The 18,719-nt window shown below is 38.3% G+C and overlaps 2 pseudogenes; both read left to right on the top strand.

The window, feature by feature from the left end:
- Window positions 1–4,632, top strand: part of LOC107665413 (protein-glutamate O-methyltransferase-like) — a 7,541-nt pseudogene extending 2,909 nt beyond the window's left edge.
- Window positions 4,633–5,535: 903 nt separating this feature from the next.
- LOC107665325 (estrogen receptor-like) overlaps window positions 5,536–18,719 on the top strand; it is a 15,899-nt pseudogene continuing 2,715 nt past the window's right edge.

Below are 18,719 nucleotides of genomic sequence, written 5' to 3'. Positions count from 1 at the left end.
CAGATCTTCTTTATGCACCAAGAGCTTGTAACACTCCAAAGAGAAAGGAAAAATTGAAATCGCATCATATGACCCCTTTAATATCTAGCGCATGAGCACAGAGAGATTTGCGAGTGCACAGGACAGTTTGAGTGAGAGGAGAGACACGTTTTAAGTGCAGCCGGTTTTGTGTGACATTTGTCATTAAAATAACGCCATACCTGCCAATCTGTCAATGTCTGTGTTCCAAAACAACCGCCTACCTAAACAGCATTTTTGGGCAACACTGGCGGTTCCAAGTCATGCATAGCCGAAACGCGCATATAATGCCTGTCTAGAAATGCAGTCTATAAAGGTGACTAACCAGCTTTTGACACATTCATTTCAGTGGCAATGCTGCTGCTGGATGTGGATGTAGTGACGGTGACAAAACCAACCACTGCTTATTATCATATAGTAATGGTCTTTATGCATTTTTAGATGTATTTCTGCCTTATTCCTCAAATTACTAGTGCTAGTGAAACCTTATGTTGTGTGTCAGCGTTAACAGGTTTTCCATAATAAATGTAGCTATTTTTTTCTGAATCACAGACTGATTTTAAATAATTAAATAATAATTTCACCTAAAATGTTTAATTATTTCCCATTTCTAGGTCCTTTGCCTATCTGACTTTGAGAGACAGACTACCAACCATACTCACAAAAGTGATAGACACATTACACCGCAATAAAGACAATTTCTTCAAAGAATACGGAGAGGTATCTTTTGTAATCTTTTGCTTTTTTACATTTGCCATTGTTACAATTTTCAGTATTTTCAGATGTTATTCATAAAAATAAAACAGACCTGCCTGTACTTGTTTCCCCAGATTTATATAGTATATATAATATATATATATTATATTATATATAATCTATATAATGTGTTTTATCAGGAGGGGATCCAGGCAGAGAAGACGGCCATCTCCTTCCTGTCCAAGCTGAGGAATGAGCTGCAGACAGACAAACCTGTTCTGGCTCTGACTGATAATGCCGAGGACACAGAGGCCTGGAATGTATGCATGCGAAGACAGCAGGACCTGATGGAGGACGGGAGGCCTGTCAGCTGGTTCAAGTCACCATGGCTCTATGTGGAGTGTTACATGTACCGGAGGATACAGGAGGCTCTGTATATGAAGTAAGGCAAATCAGCTTACTCCATACATTATGAGCAGTCAAAAATTCACTAAGATATTATACTCAAGGGAAATTACTACTGTGGTTATTGTCAAAATTAAATTATCTAAAGTTTAATTTAACTTTAGCATTTAATAGTAAAAAGTAAAGTTTTCTCCAATATAATTAATTAACGATTTACTCAATCATCAAAAAGTCATCTTAGTACATTGAGTAATAAAAAGTTAATTAATAATTATTACTGTCACAGTTTTACTCAAAAGTCAAAGCATCTGAAAGTTTAATTCAATTTAACAATTAATAGCAAAAAAAGTAAAAAAGTTTTCTTATTAAAACAATACTGAAAAAAACAGGCTGTGTAAGGCTCTAGGACACTCAAAGTCTTATCAAATCTAATACTGTAAATTAAATGTTTGTTATAAAATTTGAATTATATAATAAAACTATACATTATTTTATTATGAAGAGAGATGCTGTTTTAAGTGGTTATTGAGATGTCTCTTCACATGACCATATGGCAGTTACATTTACAAATAAAATGGCTTTAATTAGGTATTTAAAACAAGTAAAATTCATGAGTACACAATTTGACGTGTTAGTTCTGCAATAAGAAAGTCTAAATATATATATAAATATTTTTAAATAAAAGGACAGATTTATATAAGGAAGAACTCTGAAATATGAACAGGTCTAAATGAATTTAAAGGAATGACTTGCCTTAGAAATGTGGTAGTAATAAGTGAAATAGTTTGCATCATTTTTAGATCCATTGTAAATTAAAGGCACTGATAGTCATTTAAAGTGCAATCTTATTAAAAGTATTTTTGTAATTAATAATAACATTAATAATTAACCAAGATTAATTGTACTCTCCATGTTGCATTGGTACATTTTGAATTGTTTAACTGACTTGTTTCATTATGATTCCACAGTCCACCAATAGATAAGTTTGACGAGTTTAAGGAGGGAAAGACGCAAAGCTTCTTTGAATCTCAACAGGCGATTAAATCCCTCTGTACATACCTTCAGGAGCTCATCACCAACATGAAGAATATGACTGAGATTCAGCTGCGAGACAACTTTCTCAAGTTACTTCAGGTCAGTGTCTCCATGATTTTAGCTGCAACATATAATGATCTTTGCCATTAAAAACAATTGTTTATGGGACATTATGTCATCAGAACACAATACCAAAAACTAGGAAAATCATCTGTTCTTGTTTGCGTGAAGATGGAAGATTCTAATTGAGTTCAGTGAGCCATAACCATAAGCTTAAAGAGTCACATCTTTAATTTAGAACAGAGAATCTTGTTACCCAAATTACATCCAGTTTGTGGTGCTAAGTAACATGCCTAGGGGTGGCTATTGTTTTCAGCACGCACTTTTGGACTTATTTGATATTACGCTGTTGGTAATACAATAATGTCATAATCTGGTTTACTGTGTATTTTGAAGGTCTCTCTGTGGGGAAACAAGTGTGATCTGTCCATCTCTGCCGGTCAGGACAACTCACAAAAGTCCAGTCCCATCGATTCTCTTCTTGATCTCCAGCGCTGCATCCTAGTGGATGACTCCAACATGGTTTGGTCAATGCTGGTTGCTGCTCAAGGATCCAGATCCTCAGGGATAAAGAATGCCAGAGTGGACATTGTTTTAGACAAAGCTGGTTTTGAGCTTGTTACCGATCTAGTCCTTGCTAGCTTTCTTGTTTCTGCCGGACTAGCCAAGCAAATCCGATTTCATGGCAAGTCCATCCCGTCTCAGACGTCACCAAACAAGACTTTGAGTGGACCATCATGCAGACCGTGGCATCCAACCACAAGTGGATGTCAGCCAGCGGCGTCCAATGGAAGCATTTCATGAAGGAGGGTACATGGTCCTACCATGACCACTCTTTTTGGACCTTGCCCCATGAGTTCTGTGACATGGCGGTAGATGCAGCTGATCTCTACAGCACGCTCCAGGGCTCTGATCTGATTATCTTCAAAGGAGACCTTAACTACAGGAAGCTTACTGGAGATAGGAAATGGGAGCACACGGTTCGGTTTGATCAAGCGTTGAGGGGGTTCCAACCTGCCCCTCTCTGCAGTCTCAGGACACTGAAGGCTGATGTTCAGGTGGGCTTACAGCTAGGCCAGGCTGAGAAGCTCAGCTCTCAGGATCCAGACTGGATGACTAATGGCAAATATGCTGTGGTTCAGTTTTGCAGTCCACACAGAGAACAGTAGGGTCGTTTTTAAAGAAAAGAGAGAAATTACCAGGAAGCAAGAGATGAAGGACTAAAATGCACTAAGGATGTTGGTTCAGTTACCAACATGCCAAACAAATGTGTTGTTGTTTTATCTTTGCTTGTATTTGTATGCAACAGTTGTTTTGTTTGGAAGCAAATCACGTAATGAATCCTACCGATTCTGCATATCAAAAACTGAAATAAATCTTAACCTAATTAATGTCCTTGTTAATAGAATAATGGCATTTTGAAACCTGACAATCTTTTGATCATAGTTTACACAATCTATGATTTTTTTTGTTTGTACTGTTGATCTGTATTGTGTACAAGTATGGTTGCTTAAAAATACAGATGTAAACATGTAAAAAAAAAACACAATTCATATGAATCCATATGTGTGTTGTTTGGTATGAACCTGAATTTGAACTTCTGCTATTGACCAAATAGCAATAGAGAATAGCGAGATATGCAATTCGGGAATTTTCAAATGTACTAATCATTAAACAAAACACAAATTCACAATGATTTTCTGTCATGAGAAAGGAAATACATTCTGCTTTCTGGCTGATAAAAAATACTGGCCATATATATACCATCTCAGAGAGTTAGGGTTAGGGTTCATTGTTTACACTGGATTGACTAGCAATTTCAAAGCAAGTTTACCAGGTTTTCCGGTGTCTGTTGTGATGAAGATTGCACCATGATGATTTCTTTTTAAGCTTATTTATGAGCATTCTGGAAACAGATGCTAGTAAGGATACCATGCGAATGTTGAAAATTGAATGCAACTGCATTCAAATGCAAAACATTTTTTTTTCTTTTTTTAAATGAAACTCTCATAATGTAACTGTTTAACAATTCGTTTTAGAGATGCAATTAATTTCTGTTCACCTATTCATTTCTCTTCTCTGACCTATCCTTTGAGAGCACAATTTGTTTACTTTTACAGTGTTTTTTTTTGTTTGTTTTGTGTGTCTGTGGATGCTTCCTGGGTCTTCCAAGGAGCCTTGCCTCCATTCTACAGAGCAAAGAAAAGAGTCAAAAAAACAAAAAGATTTGATGTTGCGTAAGAATCACGTGAACGCTATCTTTTGTGTTTAGGGGTCAGAGCGTACATGTTGTTTATCCTAAAAAAAATCAAGGCCATGGTTTTGGTCTTTGAACTGTTCTAGTTCCCTTACGACAAGAGCTAAGCTCAAAAGCAGACTTAAAGATTTCAGCTGGCCTCAAATAAATGATTAAAAGACGTTGTTTATTTAGTGTTTTTCTCAGAAACCTGCGGGCAGCAGATCGAGACATACATTTTGCGTACATCATACACACTCTCACATAAAAGGTTATCAATACAGTTTGTTTTATTTTCAGCTCTATTTTGTAAAAGAACATAGCTAATAATCAGCATGTTTTAATTAATTAGCAGCCATTGTTTTCGAGGACAATGCTGCATATTTTAATTACAACAAATTATTATAAAAAAGACAAAAATATATTCACTTGGGATTGTCCTAAATTCGTAAGATTTTTCCCACCAAGGCTGCATTTATTGGATCAAAATTAGACTACAGTAAGAGTGTAATATTGTGAGATATTTCTGCAATTTAAAATATTTTTCTATTTTAAAATGTTTTAAACTTAATTTATTCCTGTGCTGGCAAATCTGAATTTTCAGCAGGCATGATCCTTCACAAATTATTCTAATATGCTGATTTGGTGCTCAAGAAACATCTTAACATCATGTTGAATACAGTTGTGCTGCTTAATAATTGTGTGGAAAATGTGCTACTTTCCCCCCAGGATTCTTTGATGAATAGAAAGGTCAAATGAACAAAATTTATTTGAAATAGAAATCTTTGTAATATTATAAAGTTAATTACTGTCACTTTTGATCAATTTAATGCACCCTTTCTGAGTAAAAGTATTAACTTCTGACCCCAAACCTTTGAACAGTAGTGTTTATTTCAGCACACAGAAAGTATTACCAGTAAGTAAAAATACTAATAATGTTCCTTTTTAAAGAGAAATCAAAACTCAATTAGCCAGACTTCCAACACAGCATTTCATGAAGAGCACACTTTCCATTTCAGCTTTAAATAGTTGCCAGTACAGAGAAATGATTATAATCGAACAGGCTTGTTTTTCCCTTCTGAGCTAAACAATATTTTATTCCCTTACTTAACCTTTTGCAAAAATCTTTCAACAAATGTAATAAATTCTTTGAAGTATCATTTCAGATGGCGGCAGCATGTAAAGTGGTTTTAAAACACATCACCTGTAAAATCCAAAGGTTTTAGCAAGTAAATCAGTCGGTGACCTCCTATCTCTTGTTTACCTGGTTGCCATGACCTGCTCTGAAGAGTGACCGCCATTATCGACCTGGCTATCTTTAATTTGTTTACCTCCTTTTTTTTTTTAGTCAGAGCCACAGACAGTGAAAGTAAAAAGTACACAGGAAGTCAGAGATACATCAGCGAGGGGATGCTACTCGTGATGGGGCTAAACTTATAAATCAGAGGACTATATAAAGGATTTAACAACTGACTCTTTTCTTTTGAGTTTCCACAAGAAATAATATTCCTTGTGTCTCTAGTGGTTTATAATCAGGCAGTTCTTTCTATTATTAGTAGTTTCCTGTCCTCTAGACAGGAAATAGAAAATCACCTCATATCAGACTTGACTATACATCTTTCACTTGTACAGCTGCTCATTGTATTTTATCCTTTCTAAAGTGTAATATTTAAGACTACAAAAAGGCATTTTTGTTAGAGTAGCAGTTTTAGATAGGCCCTACTAAAGAAATACAGAGATAGAAATGGAAAAGAAAAAGAAGCAAAGAGTATTTTAAGAAAGAAAGAAGGAAAAATGAAAGCAGACTCACATATCTTAGAAAAACATCACATTTTGTCCTTTAAGCCCAAGGCGGACTGGAAGAGAGAGGAAGGTATTTTTTAGGAGGAGTAGGCAGAACAGCAGGGCGGACGCAAAGCAGAACAAGGGGGAGAGAGTTTGAGAAAGACAGTGGGAGGTAAAAAAAACTGAGCTTAAAAAAAAGACAAACGGTCTTTTGATGGTTGCTTATGAACAGATAGTCCCTTAAGTCATGCTCTCTGTGTGTGTGTTTCCATGGTGATGTCTGGAGGGCAGACCAGAGGAGAGGCTGTTGGTGCCAGGCAGCGACTCAGGACCAGCCCGAGCCCAGAGAGAGAAGACCTGGAGGGACTTTCCTCACCACCAGCTGCCCACACACTCTCGCCCATGTACCCTAAGGAGGAGCACAGCGTGGGGGGCATCAGCTCCTCTGTCAACTATCTTGATGGATCCTATGAGTTCCCAAACCCCACACAGACCTACGGCACGTCGTCACCCGCCGCGCCTGCCTCGGTCGGATACTACCCAGCTCCCCCGGACCCCCACGCGCCCCCTGTTGAAGAACATCTGCAGTCATTAGGCACTGGATCCAGCAGCCCTCTCATCTTTGCACCCTCCAGCCCTCAGTTGTCCCCATACCTGAGCCATCGTGGTGGACACCACTCGACCCACCAGGTGTCCTACTACCTGGACACCCCTTCTAGCACCGTCTACAGGTCAGTTCAGCTTTAAATACGAGCTCTGATACTGTTCATGTTTTGGATGGTTTTGTAGGTGAAGAATTCAAAGTTCTGAAAGAAAAGAATAGTTACAAGTTTATGAATTTATACACAACTTTAAGAGATATATTGGATTTAAGAACTTTTATAAACATTGAAAATGAACATTTTGAGATTTTTGTGTGTATCTTAAACATCAAGTCTCCATTTTCATGGTGAAAACCAGGTTAAACTAAAATAGTAAATAGGAAAATAAACTATATAAGATGTTTAAGATTATAAAACAGACATGAAAATATCGCCAGGTGTCCAGTTAATCAGATGAGGAGTTTCTGGAGGTCATTTAAACCTGATTTATGATTCATTGAGGCATAATGTTTGGTTTAGCACTCAAATCCTGCTTGGATACATGCTCACAGAGGTTAATTTTTATAAACAACACCTTACATACATACACAAAGCCTGGTGAAACATTTCTGCGACATTATACACATTTTCTGAGCATGTTTAATTTGCTTACAAACCATGGCATTTGTAATAAATCGAGTACCATTATTAGCCAACATTTAATATATTTTCTTTTTTTAGCCATTATGGAGTTTGACAATATTTCAAAGGTAAAATGTATGGTAAAAATAATGTGTTTCATGTATTTCATACACATAGAATACTGCATTGAGTAAACATCTTTTTTATGTGCCTAATAGGTTGTGGCTATAGGTTTGTGGGTTGTGTATGACCAGCATTTAATGCTAGATGGTTTTTGGCATTTGTTTTCTTTTAGAACTGGAGAATATGTATTACTTCATATTATGGTGGTTCACACATTTCTTCCCTGCAGGTCATATCGAGTGCTCTCTGACTAATTAGAGTTTATTTTATTTGTTGTTATTTTATGTTCTAGGTTTGTGCTGTTAATTATTAGTATTTCTTAACTTCTTGGAAAGAAGAAGGTTAGGATTGTAAACACCACATTACGACGTGGGCACTGAATTACACCCGTCACAGAAAGAAATGTACATTTGAAGAGCATCTGATCAAATTCTGTCTCTAGACCTTGAGGAAAGTACAGTTAGTGAAAACAACAGTGGTACTGTCTGAACACACAGGAAGAACATTTTTCACTTTCAGAAGAACTGAGAGGAGATCTAGGGACAGTTAACAGATTAATAAAAATTACGGCATATGTTGAATAGACTATTATTAGTAAAGCCTATTGTTTAAATTTGTTGTTTACTTCTGACATGATGAGAATATTAACTTCACTTTAAAATGTGGCAATTCATCCATTGCTTTAGGCTGCTTGGGGACCCCAGTTGTCATGTGATGACATTGCACAGCACTGCAGTCCATTATTGAGGTTACGCAATAAATCTGTTGGACATCAGAATTAAAGATAAAATAAATATTTACTAACACTGGAACAAGAGGTCAGAAGGAAATGGGGATGGTCACACTTGTCCCCTGTTTGCAGTCACGTACATATTCTCCTTGGATATTACAAATTTGTATTTCAAGATATTTTATATACACAGTCTTTTGTATAATTTATATTTATTATTTATTTATTTATAGGGATGCACAATGTTATGGTACCATATTGGTTATCGGACGATATTAGTGATTTTTTTTTCAATATTGGCCAGTGTTGGATATTTAATTGTGCATTTCCAATTTTTTTTTCTTTATTTAATAAATAATGTTGTGAGGCCTAAGTTCACTTGTCACCTTTAAACCTACTGATTTTAGCTTTTATTGTTTATTTTTAGATGTACTTAGATAAAATAGAATTGATTTTAAAATCTAGCTAAGATGGAAATAATTATCCACTTATCGATATTGGCCAGATTTAATACTGGTGCAACTTTAATTATTTGTAACATGAAGCATGACTACTAGTGAATCAGTACAACACAAAAGTCAGTTTCTCTGCAGTGGTGAGCTGCCTGGTGCTTAGCCTGGTTGCTATCATCATCCACTGCGCTCTATATTGACTTCTATCCTCTTTCTGTCTGTAGGTCCAGTGTGATATCTTCTCAGCAGGCAGATGTTGGTTTGTGTGAGGAGCTGTGCAGTGCCACTGACAGGCAGGAGTTGTACTCCGGATCAAGAGGCACAGGAGGGTTTGATTCAGAGAAGGAGACACGCTTCTGTGCGGTGTGCAGTGACTATGCCTCTGGCTATCATTATGGAGTCTGGTCCTGTGAGGGATGTAAAGCTTTCTTCAAGAGAAGCATTCAAGGTAACCAGTCTGTTACACACACCACACAGTCTTGCTGTTCTGAATACCAGCATGTCTATGACTATGATTCTGTTGCAAGTGTTCACAAAAACAGATTACGAATTTCATATTGCTTAAACCATTCAAAACAATTGTGAATATTAAGTAACTTACATTTATTGCAGTCATTTTGTCTGTTTTTGCTCCACCAATTAAAATATATTCAAATGAAGCAGAATCAATCATTCATGTCTCCGAAGAACTTGCAATGGCATTTTGTTTTTGAATGAATTTGTTTGTGAACAAATTGGTTCAGTGAATTATTAAATACCTGCCTCATTTAAAAGGATGGCCATTGTCGCCACCTACTGGCGTAACGATGTAAGAAAGCGTCCCCTAAAATATCCCACCAAGGCCCTGTCCCAAATGGCACACTTCATGTGGACTTGCGCTCTTGCAGACTTACATTGGCTGCCGCGTGCGCATGTCCATTAAGTCCTCGAGACCGTAGGGTGTCCCATTCGTCAATTTAGCTTTCAGAAATGTGCTCGTGAGCGCCCCCTTTGCGGCCACTATGCGTCCGCACTTTAGCTAGTGTTATACTTTCTGTGTGCGTGAGTGCGCAAGGGTCCGCTAGAGTCCATGTGACGTAAAAATCGTCATTGGAGGGTGTAAGCGGGGGGTCTTTGCAGACATCCCCATACCTCCCATTTTTTGTGATCGTCACTAGGCTAAAAAAGCATCAACTGCGTATGCGCTGGAAAAACAACATGGACGTCGAATTTGAAGAGAGTCTGTGTGAAGAAGTCTGTCGCTACCCACACCTCAATAATCCGTCGATAAAACAATATAAAGACAGCAATAATTTGTGGAGGGAAATTGCTCTTCCTCCTGCATGGACGTCGCCATGTTTGTTTACTGTTCAAGCCGATCTACTGCACATGTGTGGAACACGTCTGACGAGCGGAACCCAGAATACACTTTGGCCCTGTCCCAAATCACACCCTAAACCCTCGCGGCCTTCCTCCTTCATGGACCACACTTTCATGACATAATGCCGCTTTTACTGTCGGGTAGAAGTCTGCTGAGGAGCTCACCTCAGAAGTGCGCATTGAGGGCAAATAGCGGCCGCAAAGGGGGCGCTTGCAAGCACCCTTCTGAAAGCTAAAATGACAAATGGGACACCCTACCTACGGTGTCCTCAGAGGAAGACTGCGAGGGTTCAGGGTGCGAGCCCAAGAATGCACAGACTTCGCGTACTGTCTGAGTTTGTACTACATTTGAATTTTAATTTACTTCATGACCGTTAAAAGAGTATGTTCTATATCAAGGGTGCCCAAACTCGGTCCTGGAGGGCCGGTGTCCTGCAGAGTTTAGCTCCAGCTTGCCTCAACACACCTGCCTGGAAGTTTCTAGTGTACCTAGTAAGACCTTGATTAGCTGCTTCAGGTGTGTTTGATTAGGGTTGGAGCTAAGTCGTGGCCTAATGGTTAGAGAGTCGGACTCGTAACCCAAAGGTTGCGGGTTCGAGTCTCGTACCGGCAGGGATTGTAGGTGGGGGGAGTGAATGTACAGCGCTCTCTCCCACCTTCAATACCACGACTGAGGTGCCCTTGAGCAAGGCACCGAACCCCCAACTGCTCCCCGGGCGCCGCAGCATAAATGGCTGCCCACTGCTTGCACACTGTGTGTGTTCACGGTGTGTGTGTGTTCACTGCTGTGTGTGTGCACTTTGGATGGGTTAAATGCAGAGCACTAATTCCGAGTATGGGTCACCATACTTGGCCACATGTCACGTCACGTCACTTCACTTCACTTAAACTCTGTAGCTCACCGGCCCTCCAGGACCAAGTTTGGGCACCCCTGTTCTATATAGTATGAATGAAATCCAGACGTACTACATCCACCATGTTGATACTGTCACGACACCAGTGTCCGTTGCGTCGCTTCACTTCCATTCGTGGACTCATGGGATAGTAAAGTGCACCGTATGTGCACATGCGGCGCAGAATCACGGCGGAAGTAGTAGGTCATCCGGGTACTTCTCGCCTACTTCTCGCCTACTGTTTTTCGAATACTATGAATTCGGACATACTACTCGGCTGGCATACTGTTTTTCACATACTATATAGTAGGGAAGTATGCAATTTCGGACGCAGCGCACATGTTTGACTTTAAAACGGGAAACACTAAGCATTTTTGAGTGGGGAATTGCTTAACTTGAGTGCCACATTTTTAGAACGCCGTGTGCAAAAGACGCGAGACCAGAGATTGTCTTACTATAGGGAGATGAGAGGGTCTGTAGTACTTACTATTGGAGAAAACAGTCAACGGTCCCACCTGTTGCAAAAAGTCAGTGAATTCTCTTATAAAACGGCAATGTTTCGGTGTAAACTCGAAAACATTGGAGATTAGCCGATAAGTTGTCAATTCATTAAATGATAAACTGTTTGCTCTAAAAAGCTGTTTATTCAGTGTAATGAAGCCTCTCCTCCACTGACATCCATTAAAAAATAAAACTGCCTTTGGTCTCCTTTCCCACGTAACTGGCAAACCGGAAGCGTTAGCATTAGCCGTTATGCTTTTTTGACTAAAGGTTGCAGGCTTGCCTTCTAGTGTCTTTGGCGAGACTCATGCCGTGCACTACCAATACCCTAGCGCATGTTTACGTAGAAAACGCGTTCTGTGTGAACGGCCTCTCAGACAGTGCTGTTAGATCGCCACTCAGTCAATCAAATTCGAGGACTGGAACTAACATTAAGCTACCGTAGTATCAGTTAAGTATTAATAGTGTTAAGTATTTTAAAGGGTTAGTTCACCCAAAAATGAAAAGTACCCCATGATTTACTTACCCTCTAGCCAGCCTAGATGTATATGACTTTCTTCTTTCAGACAAATACAATCAGAATTATATTAAAAAACATCCTGGCTCTTCCAAGCTTTATAATGGGAGTGGATGGTAGCCCAAAATTTGAAGTCCAAAAAATTGAACCAATCCATTATAAAAGAAGTCCACACGGCTCCGGGGGGTTAATAAAGGCCTCCCGAAGCGAAGCGATGTGTTTGTGTAAGAAAAATATCCATATCTACAACTTTATAAACCTTAATCTCTAACTTCCGCTGTCGTACGTGTGGTCACGAGAGAGTGGCGTCCAGTGGATGATGTAGGACGTAGGCGTAGCGTAAACTCCGGTGAGAATATGCTAGTCTCGCAAGAAACAAGTTTTGTTTACAGCAAAGGAAAACCGGTGTCCTCTTGGCTTATATTGAAATCCTCCGACATTTTTCTTTACAAATCCTCGTTTTGTACTACTAAACCGTGACTGGTGTTTTGTTTTGCTCTCTCCTCTGCGCTTCCACGTTCATCACTTCCGTGTTCGTCACCACGTTTGCCTACGTCATCCGCTGGACGCCACTCTCTGTGTGTATGACAGTTAGCGGAAGCTAGAGTTTAAGGTTTATATTCGTGTATATTCGTTTATATTAAGATGTATTCGTCTGAAAGAAGAATGTCATATACACCTAGGATGGCTTGAAGGTGAGTAAATCATGGGGTAATTTTCATTTTTGGGTGAACTATCCCTTTAAGCACACTTTTTCAATAAAGGTCAACTGCATTTATTGATTGAATTCTAGTATTTTTTTTAGTCTATACATACACATAACAACAACCAATTCATAATTTTAATAAACCTCAAATAGTAATAATTACAAACGTAGGTCTGCAATACCAAAAACAAATTCATCCTTGGAAAGAGGTTTAGTCCACACAGTTTCTCAGTCTAAAAATGTGACCAAACATATATGGGTGCCGGCAAAAGTTAAAATAATTAGATTTTCATAGATTTTCTAATAATAATTTTCAAGTCAAGCCCTTATGCTTTCAAATACAATTTCAAATGTGGGAATATGTGCCACAGATAATCTTACTTGCCTGTTCCCTACTGTCCTTCCTTTTAAAGCTGTTAGAAAGAGGTGAAAATGAAAGTCTCACCTGTGCTATATCTGATGAAAGGCTGCCTGATATGTACAATGAAGCACAGATGTTTCTGCCTTCACCTTATTCGCAGTTCTGTATTGCATTGGAAGGGGGTGCAGATCTGGGTGGGTTTGGTGAGATGAGAGGCCAGGTAGATGTTTTGAGCTTGACCTTGACATGCAAGCTCCTGATGAGCTCTTTCCTGGGGCAGGTTACTGATGCTGACTTTAACTGCCATTCTGGTGAGGAAAACTGAGCAGGAAACTGAAGGAAAATGACTGTAAGTGTGTACCTGACAAATGGGTTTTAGGACACACTGGGTGAGGGGAATTACAGTAAGTAAAAGGGAGTGCAGAATGATAAGAGGGCCAAGATGTTTAGGAGAGACAGATCATCAGGACAGGAAGGCAGAGAGAATGGCAGAGTAAATACATTTTTACTTTCAGCAATTTGGATTGGGTTTCTTATAAGATTTTTAAAAAGTAGCATATATATAATTTATAGCTTATATGTAATTGTTTAATATAATAAGGTCCCTGCAATAAAATGTTACAATTTCAGATCCTTATATTCAGTTTTTTTCCAGTCAAGTTTGAGTGCCTGTCTATATATATATATATATATATATATATATATTGTTGAGCAATAGTTTCAGGGAGTAACCAGAGTGTTTTTAAAGGGCACGGTGGTGATTTGCTCTTTACAGATTCCAGGTCATCTGTGCTGGCCACCCAAAATAGCTTACTAACCTGCATTTACCAACATTATTCTTTTTTATTTTCATATGTTTTGGATTCTCTGTTGTAGAATTACAGTGGTTTGGATGTCAGAGTGTATGTGACATTTCTGGCTGAGACACAATCATCTAATTTAAAATTTAATTTGGAGCGCTGGAACAGCATGTACCTGCTCTCAGTGCTTAATCAGATCCAAGGCTGTTGATGCGCTGCACTGAACTCTTTGTTGCTTCTGACGGAACAGTATTTACATATCTCTAATTCAAAGTTAAAAAAGGAAAACATCTCTGAAAGCTGATCTTAAAAAAAAAACGTAATAAGCATTTTACTGTTTAAGCAAGAATTTGAGGGTAAAAGAATGATCAAAAACAAGCCCTACTTCATTTCTCTGCCTCTAGGTCACAATGACTATGTTTGTCCAGCGACCAACCAGTGCACTATTGACAGAAACCGCAGGAAGAGCTGCCAAGCATGCAGACTACGCAAGTGTTATGAAGTAGGCATGATGAAAGGAGGTACATAAAAGATATTCCTAGCTTTCTCTCCCTTCCTCTCTCTTTATTTCTCACATACACATACATGCACCATCTGTTATGATCTAGAGTAGAGTTTCCCCTACTTCTATCTAGGCATAGGCAACATTCAGAATTTAAGAATTTACTCCCCTTCATTTAATAAGTGTAAATTTGAATGCAACTGGCCACAACAGTGAATGACAGCTGAGGAATTTACTAATTTGTGTACTATTACTTATTAGGTACTATTTTATTTATGTTTTATTTCTTAAACCTTTTCCTTAAACCTTGGTTAATACATTTACATTTCTTTGTGTGTGTGTGAGAGAAATTAAATAAACATTTAATTTATATTGAATGTATTAAATTATTTTTTCAATTGTTATTTTTGCAATTAATAATGTGTAAAATATTGAATAAAAATGTGTAAAGGTAGCATTTCCATGTTAATTGTTCAGGAATAATTCACACTGGAAAAAAATACAGTGCTGTGTGGGTGTGTGTAATTACATTTACATTTAATTGAAATTTAATTTATTAAATTATATTTAATTTAACTTTTTATATTTGTGACCCTGGACCACAAAACCAGTCATAAGGGTCAATTTTTTAATTTTTTCAATTTCTCAATGGAAATTGAGATTTATACATCATCTGAACACTGAATAAATAAGCTTTCCATTGATGTATAGTTTGTTAGGATATGACAATATTTGACCGAGATTTGAATATACGTGGAATCTGACGGTGCAAAAAAAAAAACAAAAATTGAGAAAAGCGACTTAAGACTGGTTTTGTGGTCCAGGGTCACATTTAATAATTTGTAAATTATTAAATAAAAAAATATAAATTGCTTATGGATAATTCACATGGAAAAATAATGCTGCATCCTGTTAGTTTAATTGAAATTAGATTTAAAAGTTTTTCTTTTTATTCTGAACGGTGCAAAATCAGGCCGTGACAAGCTTTCTGAAGTCTTTCATCTTTCTCTGCTTTCTCAAATAGTTTGAAAATAGGATATGATAAAAGTAATAACCTGCATGTTTTCCATTGCAGGTATTCGTAAGGACCGCGGAGGCCGCGCTATCAGGCGTGAGAGGAGGAGGAGCGGTAATGAAGATCATATCAAGAGCTACAGTGAGCAGTCAAGCCGTACCGGTTTGAGAACAGCTCCCCTGCAGGACAAGAGGAAGAAGAGCAGCGGCGGTGTGGTCAGTGCTTTATGCATGCCTCCTGACCAGGTGCTGGTGATGCTTCTGGGGGCAGAGCCGCCGGCCGTCTGCTCACGACAGAAACACAGCCGCCCGTACACCGAGATCACCATGATGTCCCTGCTCACAAACATGGCTGACAAAGAACTCGTCCACATGATCGCCTGGGCTAAGAAAGTACCAGGTAAAATCCTTTCAAAGATCAATTAAAGTTGCTTTAATTGTGAGTGCAACATCAAGGAAGAGGGTTTTAAATCTGAAGGGAGCACTTCTAGGAAAAGAACCCCCGGTGACAGCTTTGTAACCGTGGCAGCAGGTTTCCACAGCACAGGTGGCAGAGATTCAAATGACAAGGTCAATGGTGTGAAGATAAAGGACATGGGTGTTATTACAGGGATCTGTGCTGCACCTCAGTTTGATTTGGCCTCCAGCTGAGTTTGCACACATTAAAAGACCTGCTGGGAGTTTTAAGGGAGCCATTATATTTGATGTTCAGATGTCTTAATTAACCCTCTTAGGAGAAGTAAACAATTTATCTCATGAGATACAGCGGACAAAACTTTAAAAAAAATTCAGGTTCCATAATTATTTACTGCAAGGTGGAATTCATCACTCTTCTTATACATCACCAAGGAAGATCATTTCAATTATAGGAAATAAATATGTCGTAAACTGGTGCAAACATCACTTTTAGTAATAGTACTAGTATTACATTTGATTTGCAACCCATTCTTGTTTTACAGACGTGAATGCTACCTCAAATCATGCAGCTTTCATGCAAACACTGTTACTTTCCTAAGAGATGATGAGTGAAAAGTCCCATAAATTCACACTGAAGGAGGGACATGAGCCATATGTAGGGACCAGAATATCATAGAGCCAATAAGTAACTGCCTAGCAACCACCCATAATCCAATAGCAATAACAGCTGCCCAGAACACAGAATCATTTTGAAGATGCGCCACTTTCATTTTATTCAGAAAATGTAAAAATCTATTTGACCTTGTTATTGCTGTTGCTACACAACTTACACTTCCATTTAAAAAATGGGTGTTGTTAAAAAAACAAAAAAAACAAAGTTTTACAGTGTCTCTTATGCTCACCAAGGCTGCATTTATTTAATTGAAAATAGAGTAAAAGCAGAAATATTATGAAATATTATTACAATTTAAGGTAACTGTTAACTAAATTTAAATATATTTTAGAATGTAATTTATTCCTGTGATGGCAAAGCTGAATTTTCAGCAGCCATTACTTCAGTCTTCAGTGTCACCTGATACTTTAGAAATCATTCAAATATGCTGATTTGCTGCTCAAGAAACATTTCTTATTATTGTCTTATTATTAAAATTATAAATCAAACTCTTTACTGTCACTTTTGAACAATTTAACGTATCCTTGCTGACAAAACCTAATAATTTCTTAGAAAAACAATATTCGACTGACCTCAAACTTGTCAACAGGGTTCCAGGATCTCTCTCTGCATGATCAGGTTCAGTTGTTGGAGAGCTCTTGGCTGGAGGTATTGATGATCGGCCTCATATGGAGGTCTATTCATTCACCTGGAAAACTCATCTTTGCTCAGGATCTCATCCTGGATAGGTACTGGATATTTTGCACCTCCTCTTGTAGGCCACTGTAAAATAAGTATTTCCACTTTTTATACATCCATATTGGAACAACTCATTTAGTGAGGCTATAATAAAAAATCATTAACCTTGAATCCAATCTAATGACTCACATCTAGTCAGACATGGAAAAGTGTGCAACCACAATTTGAGAAGCTTTGAAAACACATTACATTGTTTTGAATTAATTTAGCTTCACTTGACTGTTAAGAATAATGAAAAAGCACTAACAAGCAATGACAGAAACCTGCAGGGACTCCAGTTATCCTCGAATGAAACTCAGGGCTTTATTTTTAGTCTCAGGCAATTTTACTTGATACTGATGCTGTGAGTGTGATTGTGGGCTCTTTGAGATGTCATATTGACCTGATACATTCTCTCTACATGTGCTTATTTTTTGCTTCAATTTCATAAAGAACATTGAGTTGCAATGTAGTGTTTTTCCCCATGCAGAAGGGATTTGGCCCAGCAGAGGGGCATGCCTCACAAAATTAAATTGAATGATTATGAAACGAAAACAGATGTGAACTATTTACCTGAGTGTCTAGTGCTCCTCTTCAGAAGACCATGTCACAAGTAGATTGTAATTAAAGAGGACCCAGTTGGGAACAGGCTCTTTAAAGGGCTTCTGAAGAACAGCGTCATCACTAAGGGAATACGAATCTAATCAAAACCAGCATCCGTAAAAAGAAAGAGTCGTGAGATTGACAGTTTAATAAAGCATCCTGGAGGACGGAGAAATGGTGAGTAAAAATTTGGATGGGTCTGTAAAGATAAGATGGCTGAATGAGAGAAAGACAGGAGACTGCTAAGAAAGGATAAGAGCTAATGAAAGACGATGATCTACAGAGAGTCCATTAGAGGTCCAGTCTTTGCTCTCATGCAAAGTAAACAGTAAACAGTATGTACAGTGTTTACAGCTTCACTAGAGGAGGTGGGAAGGAAAAAAAACAAAAAAAAACAGGGCTATTGTACAGTAGCCCCTCACTGCAGAACACAAGATTCAGGGGGCGGGGTTGGATCCACATCTAGGGGGTGGAGATTGGTAGGTTTAAGGGTGGAGATGGGCAGGTTTAAGTATATGTAAGGTGGGAGGAGTTGGATCTGGATCCAACCACACCCCCTGGATCTTGTGTTCTGCAGTGAGGACCATCTCCTATTTTAAGGCACATATCACAGTAAATGGCACAAACAATCTCCTGGCATGGATAAAGAGCTGGTCTACCTCTTTCCAGGAGTGAAGGAGAATGTGTCGAGGGGATGACTGAGATTTTTGACATGCTCTTGGCGACTGTGGCTCGCTTCCGTAGTCTCAAACTCAAGCTGGAGGAATTCGTATGTCTCAAAGCCATCATACTTCTCAATTCTGGTGAGTCTGCAAGTCACAGAGAGTGAAGAAACTTTGGAGCTTCCAGTGATATATATATATATATATATATATATATATATATTTTATTTT

This window comes from Sinocyclocheilus anshuiensis, unplaced genomic scaffold (assembly GCF_001515605.1).
Source record: "Sinocyclocheilus anshuiensis isolate Anshui unplaced genomic scaffold, SAMN03320099.WGS_v1.1 scaffold199, whole genome shotgun sequence".
Taxonomy (NCBI): Eukaryota; Metazoa; Chordata; class Actinopteri; order Cypriniformes; family Cyprinidae; genus Sinocyclocheilus; species Sinocyclocheilus anshuiensis.
Note: the sequence above shows the minus strand (reverse complement) of the source record. Positions and strands in the feature narration are given on the sequence as shown.